Source organism: Dendrobates tinctorius, unplaced genomic scaffold (assembly GCF_039654945.1).
Source record: "Dendrobates tinctorius isolate UK_male_01 unplaced genomic scaffold, ASM3965494v1 ptg000254l, whole genome shotgun sequence".
NCBI classification, from domain to species: domain Eukaryota; kingdom Metazoa; phylum Chordata; class Amphibia; order Anura; family Dendrobatidae; genus Dendrobates; species Dendrobates tinctorius.
The window spans coordinates 1,510,460-1,529,391 of record NW_027361921.1 but is presented as its reverse complement, the minus strand read 5'-3'; the positions used below and the strand labels follow the sequence as shown (position 1 = coordinate 1,529,391).

The window sequence follows — 18,932 nt, the reverse complement described above, 5'->3', positions numbered from 1 at the left end:
TATTCACCTACGGAACATGTGGTGCTGTGGCTTAGTTTGTTAAAGCGCCTGTCTTGTAAACAGGAGATCCTGAGTTCAACTCTCAGCAGTACCTTGTTTTCATCTTCTCAAGAATAAGCTTCCTATCTTAAAGCAGGTGTGTTTTACCTGTGTGCAAACTCAAATTTGCCATTGTTCCAGCCCTACTGATAGTGCAATTGTGAGATTAAGAATCTCATCTAAATGCTGAAAAGGAAGTAAGATTGCTTCAAGCTTGACAACTTAACCAATGGATTTTATTTTGAAATGCCTCCACTTTCCGCACCTGACTCTCTAAGCAGTCTTTCCAATATATCACATCTTTTTGTGATGTAGACAAGTTGGTCAAAGAGCCTGTTTAGTAAACAGAAAATCTTGATTTCTAATGTCAGCAGTGCTTTCCTTTCTTCATGTCAGTTTGGGGCTGTTAGCCGAAAAAGAGGACTTTCACTTTTGTTTGACATCAAACATGTCTTTCCCAAAGCACTAATAAAGTGTAATTGAGAGAAAAAAAACTTTCTGCTTTTGAAATGCTCTAAAAGGAATTAGATGAAATAAGTTTCTTTAGAGAATATAGGATGGCTTCAAGCTTTACAAATTAAAACCAGTGGAATTTGAGTAAAAAAAAAATTTTGCTTTTGAAATGCTCTAAAAGGAATCAGATGAAATAACTTTCTTTAGAGAATATAGGATGGGCTCAAGCATTACAAATTAAAACCAGTGGAATTACACATTAGATGCTACAAATTTTCATAGCAGTTTTCAGAAAAAGCAGAATAATAAATATTCACCTACGGAACATGTGGTGCTGTGGCTTAGTTTGTTAAAGCGCCTGTCTTGTAAACAGGAGATCCTGAGTTCAACTCTCAGCAGTACCTTGTTTTCATCTTCTCAAGAATAAGCTTCCTATCTTAAAGCAGGTGTGTTTTACCTGTGTGCAAACTCAAATTTGCCATTGTTCCAGCCCTACTGATAGTGCAATTGTGAGATTAAGAATCTCATCTAAATGCTGAAAAGGAAGTAAGATTGCTTCAAGCTTGACAACTTAACCAATGGATTTTATTTTGAAATGCCTCCACTTTCCGCACCTGACTCTCTAAGCAGTCTTTCCAATATATCACATCTTTTTGTGATGTAGACAAGTTGGTCAAAGAGCCTGTTTAGTAAACAGAAAATCTTGATTTCTAATGTCAGCAGTGCTTTCCTTTCTTCATGTCAGTTTGGGTCTGTTAGCCGAAAAAGAGGACTTTCACTTTTGTTTGACATCAAACATGTCTTTCCCAAAGCACTAATAAAGTGTAATTGAGAGAAAAAAAACTTTCTGCTTTTGAAATGCTCTAAAAGGAATTAGATGAAATAAGTTTCTTTAGAGAATATAGGATGGCTTCAAGCATTACAAATTAAAACCAGTGGAATTTGAGTAAAAAAAAAAATTTTGCTTTTGAAATGCTCTAAAAGGAATCAGATGAAATAACTTTCTTTAGAGAATATAGGATGGGCTCAAGCATTACAAATTAAAACCAGTGGAATTACACATTAGATGCTACAAATTTTCATAGCAGTTTTCAGAAAAAGCAGAAAAATAAATATTCACCTACGGAACATGTGGTGCTGTGGCTTAGTTGGTTAAAGCACCTGTCTTGTAAACAGGAGATCCTGAGTTCAACTCTCAGCAGTACCTTGTTTTTGTCTTCTCAAGAATAAGCTTCCTATCTTAAAGCAGGTGTTTTACCTGTGTGCAAACTCAAATTTGCCATTGTTCCAGCCCTACTGATAGTGCAATTGTGAGATTAAGAATCTCATCTAAATGCTGAAAAGGAAGTAAGATTGCTTCAAGCTTGACAACTTAACCAACTTAACCAAGATGCTACATCTTCTCAAGAATAAGCTTCCTATCTTAAAGCAGGTGTGTTTTACCTGTGTGCAAACTCAAATTTGCCATTGTTCCAGCCCTACTGATAGTGCAATTGTGAGATTAAGAATCTCATCTAAATGCTGAAAAGGAAGTAAGATTGCTTCAAGCTTGACAACTTAACCAATGGATTTTATTTTGAAATGCCTCCACTTTCCGCACCTGACTCTCTAAGCAGTCTTTCCAATATATCACATCTTTTTGTGATGTAGACAAGTTGGTCAAAGAGCCTGTTAAGTAAACAGAAAATCTTGATTTCGATTGTCAGCAGTGCTTTCCTTTCTTCATGTCAGTTTGGGGCTGATAGCCGAAAAAGAGGACTTTCACTTTTGTTTGACATCAAACATGTCTTTCCCAAAGCACTAATAAAGTGTAATTGAGAGAAAAAAACTTTCTGCTTTTGAAATGCTCTAAAAGGAATTAGATGAAATAAGTTTCTTTAGAGAATATAGGATGGCTTCAAGCATTACAAATTAAAACCAGTGGAATTTGAGTAAAAAAAAAAATTTTGCTTTTGAAATGCTCTAAAAGGAACCAGATGAAATAACTTTCTTTAGAGAATATAGGATGGGCTCAAGCTTTACAAATTAAAACCAGTGGAATTACACATTAGATGCTACAAATTTTCATAGCAGTTTTCGGAAAAAGCAGAATAATAAATATTCACCTATGGAAAATGTGGTGCTGTGGCTTAGTTGGTTAAAGCAGCTGTCTTGTAAACATGAGATCCTGAGTTCAACTCTCAGCAGTACCTTGTTTTTGTCTTCTCAAGAACAAGCTTCCTATCTTAAAGCAGGTGTTTTACCTGTGTGCAAACTCAAATTTGCCATTGTTCCAGCCCTACTGATAGTGCAATTGTGAGATTAAGAATCTCATCTAAATGCTGAAAAGGAAGTAAGATTGCTTCAAGCTTGACAACTTAACCAACTTAACCAAGATGCTACATCTTCTCAAGAATAAGCTTCCTATCTTAAAGCAGGTGTGTTTTACCTGTGTGCAAACTCAAATTTGCCATTGTTCCAGCCCTACTGATAGTGCAATTGTGAGATTAAGAATCTCATCTAAATGCTGAAAAGGAAGTAAGATTGCTTCAAGCTTGACAACTTAACCAATGGATTTTATTTTGAAATGCCTCCACTTTCCGCACCTGACTCTCTAAGCAGTCTTTCCAATATATCACATCTTTTTGTGATGTAGACAAGTTGGTCAAAGAGCCTGTTTAGTAAACAGAAAATCTTGATTTCTAATGTCAGCAGTGCTTTCCTTTCTTCATGTCAGTTTGGGGCTGTTAGCCGAAAAAGAGGACTTTCACTTTTGTTTGACATCAAACATGTCTTTCCCAAAGCACTAATAAAGTGTAATTGAGAGAAAAAAACTTTCTGCTTTTGAAATGCTCTAAAAGGAATTAGATGAAATAAGTTTCTTTAGAGAATATAGGATGGCTTCAAGCATTACAAATTAAAACCAGTGGAATTTGAGTAAAAAAAAAAATTTTGCTTTTGAAATGCTCTAAAAGGAATCAGATGAAATAACTTTCTTTAGAGAATATAGGATGGGCTCAAGCATTACAAATTAAAACCAGTGGAATTACACATTAGATGCTACAAATTTTCATAGCAGTTTTCAGAAAAAGCAGAAAAATAAATATTCACCTACGGAACATGTGGTGCTGTGGCTTAGTTGGTTAAAGCACCTGTCTTGTAAACAGGAGATCCTGAGTTCAACTCTCAGCAGTACCTTGTTTTTGTCTTCTCAAGAATAAGCTTCCTATCTTAAAGCAGGTGTTTTACCTGTGTGCAAACTCAAATTTGCCATTGTTCCAGCCCTACTGATAGTGCAATTGTGAGATTAAGAATCTCATCTGAATGCTGAAAAGGAAGTAAGATTGCTTCAAGCTTGACAACTTAACCAACTTAACCAAGATGCTACATCTTCTCAAGAATAAGCTTCCTATCTTAAAGCAGGTGTGTTTTACCTGTGTGCAAACTCAAATTTGCCATTGTTCCAGCCCTACTGATAGTGCAATTGTGAGATTAAGAATCTCATCTAAATGCTGAAAAGGAAGTAAGATTGCTTCAAGCTTGACAACTTAACCAATGGATTTTATTTTGAAATGCCTCCACTTTCCGCACCTGACTCTCTAAGCAGTCTTTCCAATATATCACATCTTTTTGTGATGTAGACAAGTTGGTCAAAGAGCCTGTTTAGTAAACAGAAAATCTTGATTTCTAATGTCAGCAGTGCTTTCCTTTCTTCATGTCAGTTTGGGGCTGTTAGCCGAAAAAGAGGACTTTCACTTTTGTTTGACATCAAACATGTCTTTCCCAAAGCACTAATAAAGTGTAATTGAGAGAAAAAAAACTTTCTGCTTTTGAAATGCTCTAAAAGGAATTAGATGAAATAAGTTTCTTTAGAGAATATAGGATGGCTTCAAGCTTTACAAATTAAAACCAGTGGAATTTGAGTAAAAAAAAAATTTTGCTTTTGAAATGCTCTAAAAGGAATCAGATGAAATAACTTTCTTTAGAGAATATAGGATGGGCTCAAGCATTACAAATTAAAACCAGTGGAATTACACATTAGATGCTACAAATTTTCATAGCAGTTTTCAGAAAAAGCAGAATAATAAATATTCACCTACGGAACATGTGGTGCTGTGGCTTAGTTTGTTAAAGCGCCTGTCTTGTAAACAGGAGATCCTGAGTTCAACTCTCAGCAGTACCTTGTTTTCATCTTCTCAAGAATAAGCTTCCTATCTTAAAGCAGGTGTGTTTTACCTGTGTGCAAACTCAAATTTGCCATTGTTCCAGCCCTACTGATAGTGCAATTGTGAGATTAAGAATCTCATCTAAATGCTGAAAAGGAAGTAAGATTGCTTCAAGCTTGACAACTTAACCAATGGATTTTATTTTGAAATGCCTCCACTTTCCGCACCTGACTCTCTAAGCAGTCTTTCCAATATATCACATCTTTTTGTGATGTAGACAAGTTGGTCAAAGAGCCTGTTTAGTAAACAGAAAATCTTGATTTCTAATGTCAGCAGTGCTTTCCTTTCTTCATGTCAGTTTGGGTCTGTTAGCCGAAAAAGAGGACTTTCACTTTTGTTTGACATCAAACATGTCTTTCCCAAAGCACTAATAAAGTGTAATTGAGAGAAAAAAAACTTTCTGCTTTTGAAATGCTCTAAAAGGAATTAGATGAAATAAGTTTCTTTAGAGAATATAGGATGGCTTCAAGCATTACAAATTAAAACCAGTGGAATTTGAGTATAAAAAAAAATTTTGCTTTTGAAATGCTCTAAAAGGAATCAGATGAAATAACTTTCTTTAGAGAATATAGGATGGGCTCAAGCATTACAAATTAAAACCAGTGGAATTACACATTAGATGCTACAAATTTTCATAGCAGTTTTCAGAAAAAGCAGAAAAATAAATATTCACCTACGGAACATGTGGTGCTGTGGCTTAGTTGGTTAAAGCACCTGTCTTGTAAACAGGAGATCCTGAGTTCAACTCTCAGCAGTACCTTGTTTTTGTCTTCTCAAGAATAAGCTTCCTATCTTAAAGCAGGTGTTTTACCTGTGTGCAAACTCAAATTTGCCATTGTTCCAGCCCTACTGATAGTGCAATTGTGAGATTAAGAATCTCATCTAAATGCTGAAAAGGAAGTAAGATTGCTTCAAGCTTGACAACTTAACCAACTTAACCAAGATGCTACATCTTCTCAAGAATAAGCTTCCTATCTTAAAGCAGGTGTGTTTTACCTGTGTGCAAACTCAAATTTGCCATTGTTCCAGCCCTACTGATAGTGCAATTGTGAGATTAAGAATCTCATCTAAATGCTGAAAAGGAAGTAAGATTGCTTCAAGCTTGACAACTTAACCAATGGATTTTATTTTGAAATGCCTCCACTTTCCGCACCTGACTCTCTAAGCAGTCTTTCCAATATATCACATCTTTTTGTGATGTAGACAAGTTGGTCAAAGAGCCTGTTAAGTAAACAGAAAATCTTGATTTCGATTGTCAGCAGTGCTTTCCTTTCTTCATGTCAGTTTGGGGCTGATAGCCGAAAAAGAGGACTTTCACTTTTGTTTGACATCAAACATGTCTTTCCCAAAGCACTAATAAAGTGTAATTGAGAGAAAAAAACTTTCTGCTTTTGAAATGCTCTAAAAGGAATTAGATGAAATAAGTTTCTTTAGAGAATATAGGATGGCTTCAAGCATTACAAATTAAAACCAGTGGAATTTGAGTAAAAAAAAAAATTTTGCTTTTGAAATGCTCTAAAAGGAACCAGATGAAATAACTTTCTTTAGAGAATATAGGATGGGCTCAAGCTTTACAAATTAAAACCAGTGGAATTACACATTAGATGCTACAAATTTTCATAGCAGTTTTCGGAAAAAGCAGAATAATAAATATTCACCTATGGAAAATGTGGTGCTGTGGCTTAGTTGGTTAAAGCAGCTGTCTTGTAAACATGAGATCCTGAGTTCAACTCTCAGCAGTACCTTGTTTTTGTCTTCTCAAGAACAAGCTTCCTATCTTAAAGCAGGTGTTTTACCTGTGTGCAAACTCAAATTTGCCATTGTTCCAGCCCTACTGATAGTGCAATTGTGAGATTAAGAATCTCATCTAAATGCTGAAAAGGAAGTAAGATTGCTTCAAGCTTGACAACTTAACCAACTTAACCAAGATGCTACATCTTCTCAAGAATAAGCTTCCTATCTTAAAGCAGGTGTGTTTTACCTGTGTGCAAACTCAAATTTGCCATTGTTCCAGCCCTACTGATAGTGCAATTGTGAGATTAAGAATCTCATCTAAATGCTGAAAAGGAAGTAAGATTGCTTCAAGCTTGACAACTTAACCAATGGATTTTATTTTGAAATGCCTCCACTTTCCGCACCTGACTCTCTAAGCAGTCTTTCCAATATATCACATCTTTTTGTGATGTAGACAAGTTGGTCAAAGAGCCTGTTTAGTAAACAGAAAATCTTGATTTCTAATGTCAGCAGTGCTTTCCTTTCTTCATGTCAGTTTGGGGCTGTTAGCCGAAAAAGAGGACTTTCACTTTTGTTTGACATCAAACATGTCTTTCCCAAAGCACTAATAAAGTGTAATTGAGAGAAAAAAACTTTCTGCTTTTGAAATGCTCTAAAAGGAATTAGATGAAATAAGTTTCTTTAGAGAATATAGGATGGCTTCAAGCATTACAAATTAAAACCAGTGGAATTTGAGTAAAAAAAAAAATTTTGCTTTTGAAATGCTCTAAAAGGAATCAGATGAAATAACTTTCTTTAGAGAATATAGGATGGGCTCAAGCATTACAAATTAAAACCAGTGGAATTACACATTAGATGCTACAAATTTTCATAGCAGTTTTCAGAAAAAGCAGAAAAATAAATATTCACCTACGGAACATGTGGTGCTGTGGCTTAGTTGGTTAAAGCACCTGTCTTGTAAACAGGAGATCCTGAGTTCAACTCTCAGCAGTACCTTGTTTTTGTCTTCTCAAGAATAAGCTTCCTATCTTAAAGCAGGTGTTTTACCTGTGTGCAAACTCAAATTTGCCATTGTTCCAGCCCTACTGATAGTGCAATTGTGAGATTAAGAATCTCATCTAAATGCTGAAAAGGAAGTAAGATTGCTTCAAGCTTGACAACTTAACCAACTTAACCAAGATGCTACATCTTCTCAAGAATAAGCTTCCTATCTTAAAGCAGGTGTGTTTTACCTGTGTGCAAACTCAAATTTGCCATTGTTCCAGCCCTACTGATAGTGCAATTGTGAGATTAAGAATCTCATCTAAATGCTGAAAAGGAAGTAAGATTGCTTCAAGCTTGACAACTTAACCAATGGATTTTATTTTGAAATGCCTCCACTTTCCGCACCTGACTCTCTAAGCAGTCTTTCCAATATATCACATCTTTTTGTGATGTAGACAAGTTGGTCAAAGAGCCTGTTAAGTAAACAGAAAATCTTGATTTCGATTGTCAGCAGTGCTTTCCTTTCTTCATGTCAGTTTGGGGCTGATAGCCGAAAAAGAGGACTTTCACTTTTGTTTGACATCAAACATGTCTTTCCCAAAGCACTAATAAAGTGTAATTGAGAGAAAAAAACTTTCTGCTTTTGAAATGCTCTAAAAGGAATTAGATGAAATAAGTTTCTTTAGAGAATATAGGATGGCTTCAAGCATTACAAATTAAAACCAGTGGAATTTGAGTAAAAAAAAAAATTTTGCTTTTGAAATGCTCTAAAAGGAACCAGATGAAATAACTTTCTTTAGAGAATATAGGATGGGCTCAAGCTTTACAAATTAAAACCAGTGGAATTACACATTAGATGCTACAAATTTTCATAGCAGTTTTCGGAAAAAGCAGAATAATAAATATTCACCTATGGAAAATGTGGTGCTGTGGCTTAGTTGGTTAAAGCAGCTGTCTTGTAAACATGAGATCCTGAGTTCAACTCTCAGCAGTACCTTGTTTTTGTCTTCTCAAGAACAAGCTTCCTATCTTAAAGCAGGTGTTTTACCTGTGTGCAAACTCAAATTTGCCATTGTTCCAGCCCTACTGATAGTGCAATTGTGAGATTAAGAATCTCATCTAAATGCTGAAAAGGAAGTAAGATTGCTTCAAGCTTGACAACTTAACCAACTTAACCAAGATGCTACATCTTCTCAAGAATAAGCTTCCTATCTTAAAGCAGGTGTGTTTTACCTGTGTGCAAACTCAAATTTGCCATTGTTCCAGCCCTACTGATAGTGCAATTGTGAGATTAAGAATCTCATCTAAATGCTGAAAAGGAAGTAAGATTGCTTCAAGGTTGACAACTTAACCAATGGATTTTATTTTGAAATGCCTCCACTTTCCGCACCTGACTCTCTAAGCAGTCTTTCCAATATATCACATCTTTTTGTGATGTAGACAAGTTGGTCAAAGAGCCTGTTTAGTAAACAGAAAATCTTGATTTCTAATGTCAGCAGTGCTTTCCTTTCTTCATGTCAGTTTGGGGCTGTTAGCCGAAAAAGAGGACTTTCACTTTTGTTTGACATCAAACATGTCTTTCCCAAAGCACTAATAAAGTGTAATTGAGAGAAAAAAACTTTCTGCTTTTGAAATGCTCTAAAAGGAATTAGATGAAATAAGTTTCTTTAGAGAATATAGGATGGCTTCAAGCATTACAAATTAAAACCAGTGGAATTTGAGTAAAAAAAAAATTTTGCTTTTGAAATGCTCTAAAAGGAATCAGATGAAATAACTTTCTTTAGAGAATATAGGATGGGCTCAAGCATTACAAATTAAAACCAGTGGAATTACACATTAGATGCTACAAATTTTCATAGCAGTTTTCAGAAAAAGCAGAAAAATAAATATTCACCTACGGAACATGTGGTGCTGTGGCTTAGTTGGTTAAAGCACCTGTCTTGTAAACAGGAGATCCTGAGTTCAACTCTCAGCAGTACCTTGTTTTTGTCTTCTCAAGAATAAGCTTCCTATCTTAAAGCAGGTGTTTTACCTGTGTGCAAACTCAAATTTGCCATTGTTCCAGCCCTACTGATAGTGCAATTGTGAGATTAAGAATCTCATCTAAATGCTGAAAAGGAAGTAAGATTGCTTCAAGCTTGACAACTTAACCAACTTAACCAAGATGCTACATCTTCTCAAGAATAAGCTTCCTATCTTAAAGCAGGTGTGTTTTACCTGTGTGCAAACTCAAATTTGCCATTGTTCCAGCCCTACTGATAGTGCAATTGTGAGATTAAGAATCTCATCTAAATGCTGAAAAGGAAGTAAGATTGCTTCAAGCTTGACAACTTAACCAATGGATTTTATTTTGAAATGCCTCCACTTTCCGCACCTGACTCTCTAAGCAGTCTTTCCAATATATCACATCTTTTTGTGATGTAGACAAGTTGGTCAAAGAGCCTGTTAAGTAAACAGAAAATCTTGATTTCGATTGTCAGCAGTGCTTTCCTTTCTTCATGTCAGTTTGGGGCTGATAGCCGAAAAAGAGGACTTTCACTTTTGTTTGACATCAAACATGTCTTTCCCAAAGCACTAATAAAGTGTAATTGAGAGAAAAAAACTTTCTGCTTTTGAAATGCTCTAAAAGGAATTAGATGAAATAAGTTTCTTTAGAGAATATAGGATGGCTTCAAGCATTACAAATTAAAACCAGTGGAATTTGAGTAAAAAAAAAAATTTTGCTTTTGAAATGCTCTAAAAGGAATCAGATGAAATAACTTTCTTTAGAGAATATAGGATGGGCTCAAGCTTTACAAATTAAAACCAGTGGAATTACACATTAGATGCTACAAATTTTCATAGCAGTTTTCGGAAAAAGCAGAATAATAAATATTCACCTATGGAAAATGTGGTGCTGTGGCTTAGTTGGTTAAAGCAGCTGTCTTGTAAACAGGAAATCCTGAGTTCAACTCTCAGCAGTACCTTGTTTTTGTCTTCTCAAGAACAAGCTTCCTATCTTAAAGCAGGTGTTTTACCTGTGTGCAAACTCAAATTTGCCATTGTTCCAGCCCTACTGATAGTGCAATTGTGAGATTAAGAATCTCATCTAAATGCTGAAAAGGAAGTAAGATTGCTTCAAGCTTGACAACTTAACCAATGGATTTTATTTTGAAATGCCTCCACTTTCCGCACCTGACTCTCTAAGCAGTCTTTCCAATATATCACATCTTTTTGTGATGTAGACAAGTTGGTCAAAGAGCCTGTTTAGTAAACAGAAAATCTTGATTTCTAATGTCAGCAGTGCTTTCCTTTCTTCATGTCAGTTTGGGGCTGTTAGCCGAAAAAGAGGACTTTCACTTTTGTTTGACATCAAACATGTCTTTCCCAAAGCACTAATAAAATGTAATTGAGAGAAAAAAAACTTTCTGCTTTTGAAATGCTCTAAAAGGAATTAGATGAAATAAGTTTCTTTAGAGAATATAGGATGGCTTCAAGCATTACAAATTAAAACCAGTGGAATTTGAGTAAAAAAAAAATTTTGCTTTTGAAATGCTCTAAAAGGAATCAGATGAAATAACTTTCTTTAGAGAATATAGGATGGGCTCAAGCATTACAAATTAAAACCAGTGGAATTACACATTAGATGCTACAAATTTTCATAGCAGTTTTCAGAAAAAGCAGAAAAATAAATATTCACCTACGGAACATGTGGTGCTGTGGCTTAGTTGGTTAAAGCACCTGTCTTGTAAACAGGAGATCCTGAGTTCAACTCTCAGCAGTACCTTGTTTTTGTCTTCTCAAGAATAAGCTTCCTATCTTAAAGCAGGTGTTTTACCTGTGTGCAAACTCAAATTTGCCATTGTTCCAGCCCTACTGATAGTGCAATTGTGAGATTAAGAATCTCATCTAAATGCTGAAAAGGAAGTAAGATTGCTTCAAGCTTGACAACTTAACCAACTTAACCAAGATGCTACATCTTCTCAAGAATAAGCTTCCTATCTTAAAGCAGGTGTGTTTTACCTGTGTGCAAACTCAAATTTGCCATTGTTCCAGCCCTACTGATAGTGCAATTGTGAGATTAAGAATCTCATCTAAATGCTGAAAAGGAAGTAAGATTGCTTCAAGCTTGACAACTTAACCAATGGATTTTATTTTGAAATGCCTCCACTTTCCGCACCTGACTCTCTAAGCAGTCTTTCCAATATATCACATCTTTTTGTGATGTAGACAAGTTGGTCAAAGAGCCTGTTAAGTAAACAGAAAATCTTGATTTCGATTGTCAGCAGTGCTTTCCTTTCTTCATGTCAGTTTGGGGCTGATAGCCGAAAAAGAGGACTTTCACTTTTGTTTGACATCAAACATGTCTTTCCCAAAGCACTAATAAAGTGTAATTGAGAGAAAAAAACTTTCTGCTTTTGAAATGCTCTAAAAGGAATTAGATGAAATAAGTTTCTTTAGAGAATATAGGATGGCTTCAAGCATTACAAATTAAAACCAGTGGAATTTGAGTAAAAAAAAAAATTTTGCTTTTGAAATGCTCTAAAAGGAATCAGATGAAATAACTTTCTTTAGAGAATATAGGATGGGCTCAAGCTTTACAAATTAAAACCAGTGGAATTACACATTAGATGCTACAAATTTTCATAGCAGTTTTCGGAAAAAGCAGAATAATAAATATTCACCTATGGAAAATGTGGTGCTGTGGCTTAGTTGGTTAAAGCAGCTGTCTTGTAAACAGGAGATCCTGAGTTCAACTCTCAGCAGTACCTTGTTTTTGTCTTCTCAAGAACAAGCTTCCTATCTTAAAGCAGGTGTTTTACCTGTGTGCAAACTCAAATTTGCCATTGTTCCAGCCCTACTGATAGTGCAATTGTGAGATTAAGAATCTCATCTAAATGCTGAAAAGGAAGTAAGATTGCTTCAAGCTTGACAACTTAACCAACTTAACCAAGATGCTACATCTTCTCAAGAATAAGCTTCCTATCTTAAAGCAGGTGTGTTTTACCTGTGTGCAAACTCAAATTTGCCATTGTTCCAGCCCTACTGATAGTGCAATTGTGAGATTAAGAATCTCATCTAAATGCTGAAAAGGAAGTAAGATTGCTTCAAGCTTGACAACTTAACCAATGGATTTTATTTTGAAATGCCTCCACTTTCCGCACCTGACTCTCTAAGCAGTCTTTCCAATATATCACATCTTTTTGTGATGTAGACAAGTTGGTCAAAGAGCCTGTTAAGTAAACAGAAAATCTTGATTTCGATTGTCAGCAGTGCTTTCCTTTCTTCATGTCAGTTTGGGGCTGATAGCCGAAAAAGAGGACTTTCACTTTTGTTTGACATCAAACATGTCTTTCCCAAAGCACTAATAAAGTGTAATTGAGAGAAAAAAACTTTCTGCTTTTGAAATGCTCTAAAAGGAATTAGATGAAATAAGTTTCTTTAGAGAATATAGGATGGCTTCAAGCATTACAAATTAAAACCAGTGGAATTTGAGTAAAAAAAAAAATTTTGCTTTTGAAATGCTCTAAAAGGAATCAGATGAAATAACTTTCTTTAGAGAATATAGGATGGGCTCAAGCTTTACAAATTAAAACCAGTGGAATTACACATTAGATGCTACAAATTTTCATAGCAGTTTTCGGAAAAAGCAGAATAATAAATATTCACCTATGGAAAATGTGGTGCTGTGGCTTAGTTGGTTAAAGCGGCTGTCTTGTAAACAGGAGATCCTGAGTTCAACTCTCAGCAGTACCTTGTTTTTGTCTTCTCAAGAACAAGCTTCCTATCTTAAAGCAGGTGTTTTACCTGTGTGCAAACTCAAATTTGCCATTGTTCCAGCCCTACTGATAGTGCAATTGTGAGATTAAGAATCTCATCTAAATGCTGAAAAGGAAGTAAGATTGCTTCAAGCTTGACAACTTAACCAATGGATTTTATTTTGAAATGCCTCCACTTTCCGCACCTGACTCTCTAAGCAGTCTTTCCAATATATCACATCTTTTTGTGATGTAGACAAGTTGGTCAAAGAGCCTGTTTAGTAAACAGAAAATCTTGATTTCGAATGTCAGCAGCGCTTTCCTTTCTTCATGTCAGTTTGGGGCTGTTAGCCGAAAAAGAGGACTTTCACTTTTGTTTGACATCAAACATATCATTCCCAAAGCACTAATAAAGTGTAATTGAGAGAAAAAAACTTTCTGCTTTTGAAATGCTCTAAAAGGAATTAGATGAAATAAGTTTCTTTAGAGAATATAGGATGGCTTCAAGCATTACAAATTAAAACCAGTGGAATTTGAGTAAAAAAAAAAATTTTGCTTTTGAAATGCTCTAAAAGGAATCAGATGAAATAACTTTCTTTAGAGAATATAGGATGGGCTCAAGCTTTACAAATTAAAACCAGTGGAATTACACATTAGATGCTACAAATTTTCATAGCAGTTTTCAGAAAAAGCAGAAAAATAAATATTCACCTACGGAACATGTGGTGCTGTGGCTTAGTTGGTTAAAGCACCTGTCTTGTAAACAGGAGATCCTGAGTTCAACTCTCAGCAGTACCTTGTTTTTGTCTTCTCAAGAATAAGCTTCCTATCTTAAAGCAGGTGTTTTACCTGTGTGCAAACTCAAATTTGCCATTGTTCCAGCCCTACTGATAGTGCAATTGTGAGATTAAGAATCTCATCTAAATGCTGAAAAGGAAGTAAGATTGCTTCAAGCTTGACAACTTAAAAAAATGGATTTTATTTTGAAATGCCTCCACTTTCCGCATCTGACTCTCTAAGCAGTCTTTCCAATATATCACATCTTTTTGTGATGTAGACAAGTTGGTCAAAGAGCCTGTTTAGTAAACAGAAAATCTTGATTTCGAATGTCAGCAGTGCTTTCCTTTCTTCATGTCAGTTTGGGGCTGTTAGCCGAAAAAGAGGACTTTCACTTTTGTTTGACATCAAACATGTCTTTCCCAAAGCACTAATAAAGTGTAATTGAGAGAAAAAAACTTTCTGCTTTTGAAATGCTCTAAAAGGAATTAGATGAAATAAGTTTCTTTAGAGAATATAGGATGGCTTCAAGCATTACAAATTAAAACCAGTGGAATTTGAGAAAAAAAAAATTTTTGCTTTTGAAATGCTCTAAAAGGAATCAGATGAAATAACTTTCTTTAGAGAATATAGGATGGGCTCAAGCATTACAAATTAAAACCAGTGGAATTACACATTAGATGCTACAAATTTTCATAGCAGTTTTCGGAAAAAGCAGAATAATAAATATTCACCTACGGAACATGTGGTGCTGTGGCTTAGTTGGTTAAAGCGCCTTTCTTGTAAACAGGACATCCTGAGTTCAACTCTCAGCAGTACCTTGTTTTTGTCTTCTCAAGAATAAGCTTCCTATCTTAAAGCAGGTGTTTTACCTGTGTGCAAACTCAAATTTGCCATTGTTCCAGCCCTACTGATAGTGCAATTGTGAGATTAAGAATCTCATCTAAATGCTGAAAAGGAAGTAAGATTGCTTCAAGCTTGACAACTTAACCAACTTAACCAAGATGCTACATCTTCTCAAGAATAAGCTTCCTATCTTAAAGCAGGTGTGTTTTACCTGTGTGCAAACTCAAATTTGCCATTGTTCCAGCCCTACTGATAGTGCAATTGTGAGATTAAGAATCTCATCTAAATGCTGAAAAGGAAGTAAGATTGCTTCAAGCTTGACAACTTAACCAATGGATTTTATTTTGAAATGCCTCCACTTTCCGCACCTGACTCTCTAAGCAGTCTTTCCAATATATCACATCTTTTTGTGATGTAGACAAGTTGGTCAAAGAGCCTGTTTAGTAAACAGAAAATCTTGATTTCGAATGTCAGCAGTGCTTTCCTTTCTTCATGTCAGTTTGGGGCTGTTAGCCGAAAAAGAGGACTTTCACTTTTGTTTGACATCAAACATGTCTTTCCCAAAGCACTAATAAAGTGTAATTGAGAGAAAAAAACTTTCTGCTTTTGAAATGCTCTAAAAGGAATTAGATGAAATAAGTTTCTTTAGAGAATATAGGATGCCTTCAAGCATTACAAATTAAAACCAGTGGAATTTGAGTAAAAAAAAAAATTTTGCTTTTGAAATGCTCTAAAAGGAATCAGATGAAATAACTTTCTTTAGAGAATATAGGATGGGCTCAAGCTTTACAAATTAAAACCAGTGGAATTACACATTAGATGCTACAAATTTTCATAGCAGTTTTCGGAAAAAGCAGAATAATAAATATTCACCTATGGAACATGTGGTGCTGTGGCTTAGTTGGTTAAAGCGGCTGTCTTGTAAACAGGAGATTCTGAGTTCAACTCTCAGCAGTACCTTGTTTTTGTCTTCTCAAGAACAAGCTTCCTATCTTAAAGCAGGTGTTTTACCTGTGTGCAAACTCAAATTTGCCATTGTTCCAGCCCTACTGATAGTGCAATTGTGAGATTAAGAATCTCATCTAAATGCTGAAAAGGAAGTAAGATTGCTTCAAACTTGACAACTTAACCAATGGATTTTATTTTGAAATGCCTCCACTTTCCGCACCTGACTCTCTAAGCAGTCTTTCCAATATATCACATCTTTTTGTGATGTAGACAAGTTGGTCAAAGAGCCTGTTTAGTAAACAGAAAATCTTGATTTCGAATGTCAGCAGCGCTTTCCTTTCTTCATGTCAGTTTGGGGCTGTTAGCCGAAAAAGAGGACTTTCACTTTTGTTTGACATCAAACATATCTTTCCCAAAGCACTAATAAAGTGTAATTGAGAGAAAAAAACTTTCTGCTTTTGAAATGCTCTAAAAGGAATTAGATGAAATAAGTTTCTTTAGAGAATATAGGATGGCTTCAAGCATTACAAATTAAAACCAGTGAAATTTGAGTAAAAAAAAAAATTTTGCTTTTGAAATGCTCTAAAAGGAATCAGATGAAATAACTTTCTTTAGAGAATATAGGATGGGCTCAAGCATTACAAATTAAAACCAGTGGAATTACACATTAGATGCTACAAATTTTCATAGCAGTTTTCGGAAAAAGCAGAATAATAAATATTCACCTATGGAACATGTGGTGCTGTGGCTTAGTTGGTTAAAGCGCCTGTCTTGTAAACAGGAGATCCTGAGTTCAACTCTCAGCAGTACCTTGTTTTTGTCTTCTCAAGAATAAGCTTCCTATCTTAAAGCTGGTGTTTTACCTGTGTGCAAACTCAAATTTGCCATTGTTCCAGCCCTACTGATAGTGCAATTGTGAGATTAAGAATCTCATCTAAATGCTGAAAAGGAAGTAAGATTGCTTCAAGCTTGACAACTTAAAAAACATGGATTTTATTTTGAAATGCCTCCACTTTCCGCATCTGACTCTCTAAGCAGTCTTTCCAATATATCACATCTTTTTGTGATGTAGACAAGTTGGTCAAAGAGCCTGTTTAGTAAACAGAAAATCTTGATTTCGAATGTCAGCAGTGCTTTCCTTTCTTCATGTCAGTTTGGGGCTGTTAGCCGAAAAAGAGGACTTTCACTTTTGTTTGACATCAAACATGTCTTTCCCAAAGCACTAATAAAGTGTAATTGAGAGAAAAAAACTTTCTGCTTTTGAAATGCTCTAAAAGGAATTAGATGAAATAAGTTTCTTTAGAGAATATAGGATGGCTTCAAGCATTACAAATTAAAACCAGTGGAATTTGAGAAAAAAAAAATTTTTGCTTTTGAAATGCTCTAAAAGGAATCAGATGAAATAACTTTCTTTAGAGAATATAGGATGGGCTCAAGCATTACAAATTAAAACCAGTGGAATTACACATTAGATGCTACAAATTTTCATAGCAGTTTTCGGAAAAAGCAGAATAATAAATATTCACCTACGGAACATGTGGTGCTGTGGCTTAGTTGGTTAAAGCGCCTTTCTTGTAAACAGGACATCCTGAGTTCAACTCTCAGCAGTACCTTGTTTTTGTCTTCTCAAGAATAAGCTTCCTATCTTAAAGCAGGTGTTTTACCTGTGTGCAAACTCAAATTTGCCATTGTTCCAGCCCTACTGATAGTGCAATTGTGAGATTAAGAATCTCATCTAAATGCTGAAAAGGAAGTAAGATTGCTTCAAGCTTGACAACTTAACCAACTTAACCAAGATGCTACATCTTCTCAAGAATAAGCTTCCTATCTTAAAGCAGGTGTGTTTTACCTGTGTGCAAACTCAAATTTGCCATTGTTCCAGCCCTACTGATAGTGCAATTGTGAGATTAAGAATCTCATCTAAATGCTGAAAAGGAAGTAAGATTGCTTCAAGCTTGACAACTTAAAAAAATGGATTTTATTTTGAAATGCCTCCACTTTCCGCATCTGACTCTCTAAGCAGTCTTTCCAATATATCACATCTTTTTGTGATGTAGACAAGTTGGTCAAAGAGCCTGTTTAGTAAACAGAAAATCTTGATTTCGAATGTCAGCAGTGCTTTCCTTTCTTCATGTCAGTTTGGGGCTGTTAGCCGAAAAAGAGGACTTTCACTTTTGTTTGACATCAAACATGTCTTTCCCAAAGCACTAATAAAGTGTAATTGAGAGAAAAAAACTTTCTGCTTTTGAAATGCTCTAAAAGGAATTAGATGAAATAAGTTTCTTTAGAGAATATAGGATGGCTTCAAGCATTACAAATTAAAACCAGTGGAATTTGAGAAAAAAAAAAATTTTGCTTTTGAAATGCTCTAAAAGGAATCAGATGAAATAACTTTCTTTAGAGAATATAGGATGGGCTCAAGCATTACAAATTAAAACCAGTGGAATTACACATTAGATGCTACAAATTTTCGTAGCAGTTTTCGGAAAAAGCAGAATAATAAATATTCACCTACGGAACATGTGGTGCTGTGGCTTAGTTGGTTAAAGCGCCTTTCTTGTAAACAGGACATCCTGAGTTCAACTCTCAGCAGTACCTTGTTTTTGTCTTCTCAAGAATAAGCTTCCTATCTTAAAGCAGGTGTTTTACCTGTGTGCAAACTCAAATTTGCCATTGTTCCAGCCCTACTGATAGTGCAATTGTGAGATTAAGAATCTCATCTAAATGCTGAAAAGGAAGTAAGATTGCTTCAAGCTTGACAACTTAACCAACTTAACCAAGATGCTACATCTTCTCAAGAATAAGCTTCCTATCTTAAAGCAGGTGTGTTTTACCTGTGTGCAAACTCAAATTTGCCATTGTTCCAGCCCTACTGATAGTGCAATTGTGAGATTAAGAATCTCATCTAAATGCTGAAAAGGAAGTAAGATTGCTTCAAGCTTGACAACTTAACCAATGGATTTTATTTTGAAATGCCTCCACTTTCCGCACCTGACTCTCTAAGCAGTCTTTCCAATATATCACATCTTTTTGTGATGTAGACAAGTTGGTCAAAGAGCCTGTTTAGTAAACAGAAAATCTTGATTTCGAATGTCAGCAGTGCTTTCCTTTCTTCATGTCAGTTTGGGGCTGTTAGCCGAAAAAGAGGACTTTCACTTTTGTTTGACATCAAACATGTCTTTCCCAAAGCACTAATAAAGTGTAATTG

General features: G+C 35.3%; 8 non-coding genes across 8 annotated transcripts; all 8 read left to right on the top strand.

The window, feature by feature from the left end:
• The first annotated feature begins 1,625 nt into the window (after positions 1–1,625).
• On the top strand, positions 1,626–1,699 carry TRNAT-UGU (transfer RNA threonine (anticodon UGU)). The gene has a single exon. It is a non-coding gene; the product is annotated as a tRNA-Thr (tRNA).
• A 1,896-nt stretch (positions 1,700–3,595) lies between these two features.
• On the top strand, positions 3,596–3,669 carry TRNAT-UGU (transfer RNA threonine (anticodon UGU)). The gene has a single exon. It is a non-coding gene; the product is annotated as a tRNA-Thr (tRNA).
• Positions 3,670–5,383: 1,714 nt separating this feature from the next.
• TRNAT-UGU (transfer RNA threonine (anticodon UGU)) lies at positions 5,384–5,457 on the top strand. Its single transcript has one exon. It is a non-coding gene; the product is annotated as a tRNA-Thr (tRNA).
• Positions 5,458–7,353: 1,896 nt separating this feature from the next.
• TRNAT-UGU (transfer RNA threonine (anticodon UGU)) lies at positions 7,354–7,427 on the top strand. The gene has a single exon. It is a non-coding gene; the product is annotated as a tRNA-Thr (tRNA).
• Positions 7,428–9,322: 1,895 nt separating this feature from the next.
• TRNAT-UGU (transfer RNA threonine (anticodon UGU)) lies at positions 9,323–9,396 on the top strand. The gene has a single exon. It is a non-coding gene; the product is annotated as a tRNA-Thr (tRNA).
• A 1,711-nt stretch (positions 9,397–11,107) lies between these two features.
• Positions 11,108–11,181, top strand: TRNAT-UGU (transfer RNA threonine (anticodon UGU)). The gene has a single exon. It is a non-coding gene; the product is annotated as a tRNA-Thr (tRNA).
• A 2,696-nt stretch (positions 11,182–13,877) lies between these two features.
• On the top strand, positions 13,878–13,951 carry TRNAT-UGU (transfer RNA threonine (anticodon UGU)). Its single transcript has one exon. It is a non-coding gene; the product is annotated as a tRNA-Thr (tRNA).
• A 2,511-nt stretch (positions 13,952–16,462) lies between these two features.
• TRNAT-UGU (transfer RNA threonine (anticodon UGU)) lies at positions 16,463–16,536 on the top strand. The gene has a single exon. It is a non-coding gene; the product is annotated as a tRNA-Thr (tRNA).
• The last annotated feature ends 2,396 nt before the right edge of the window (positions 16,537–18,932 follow it).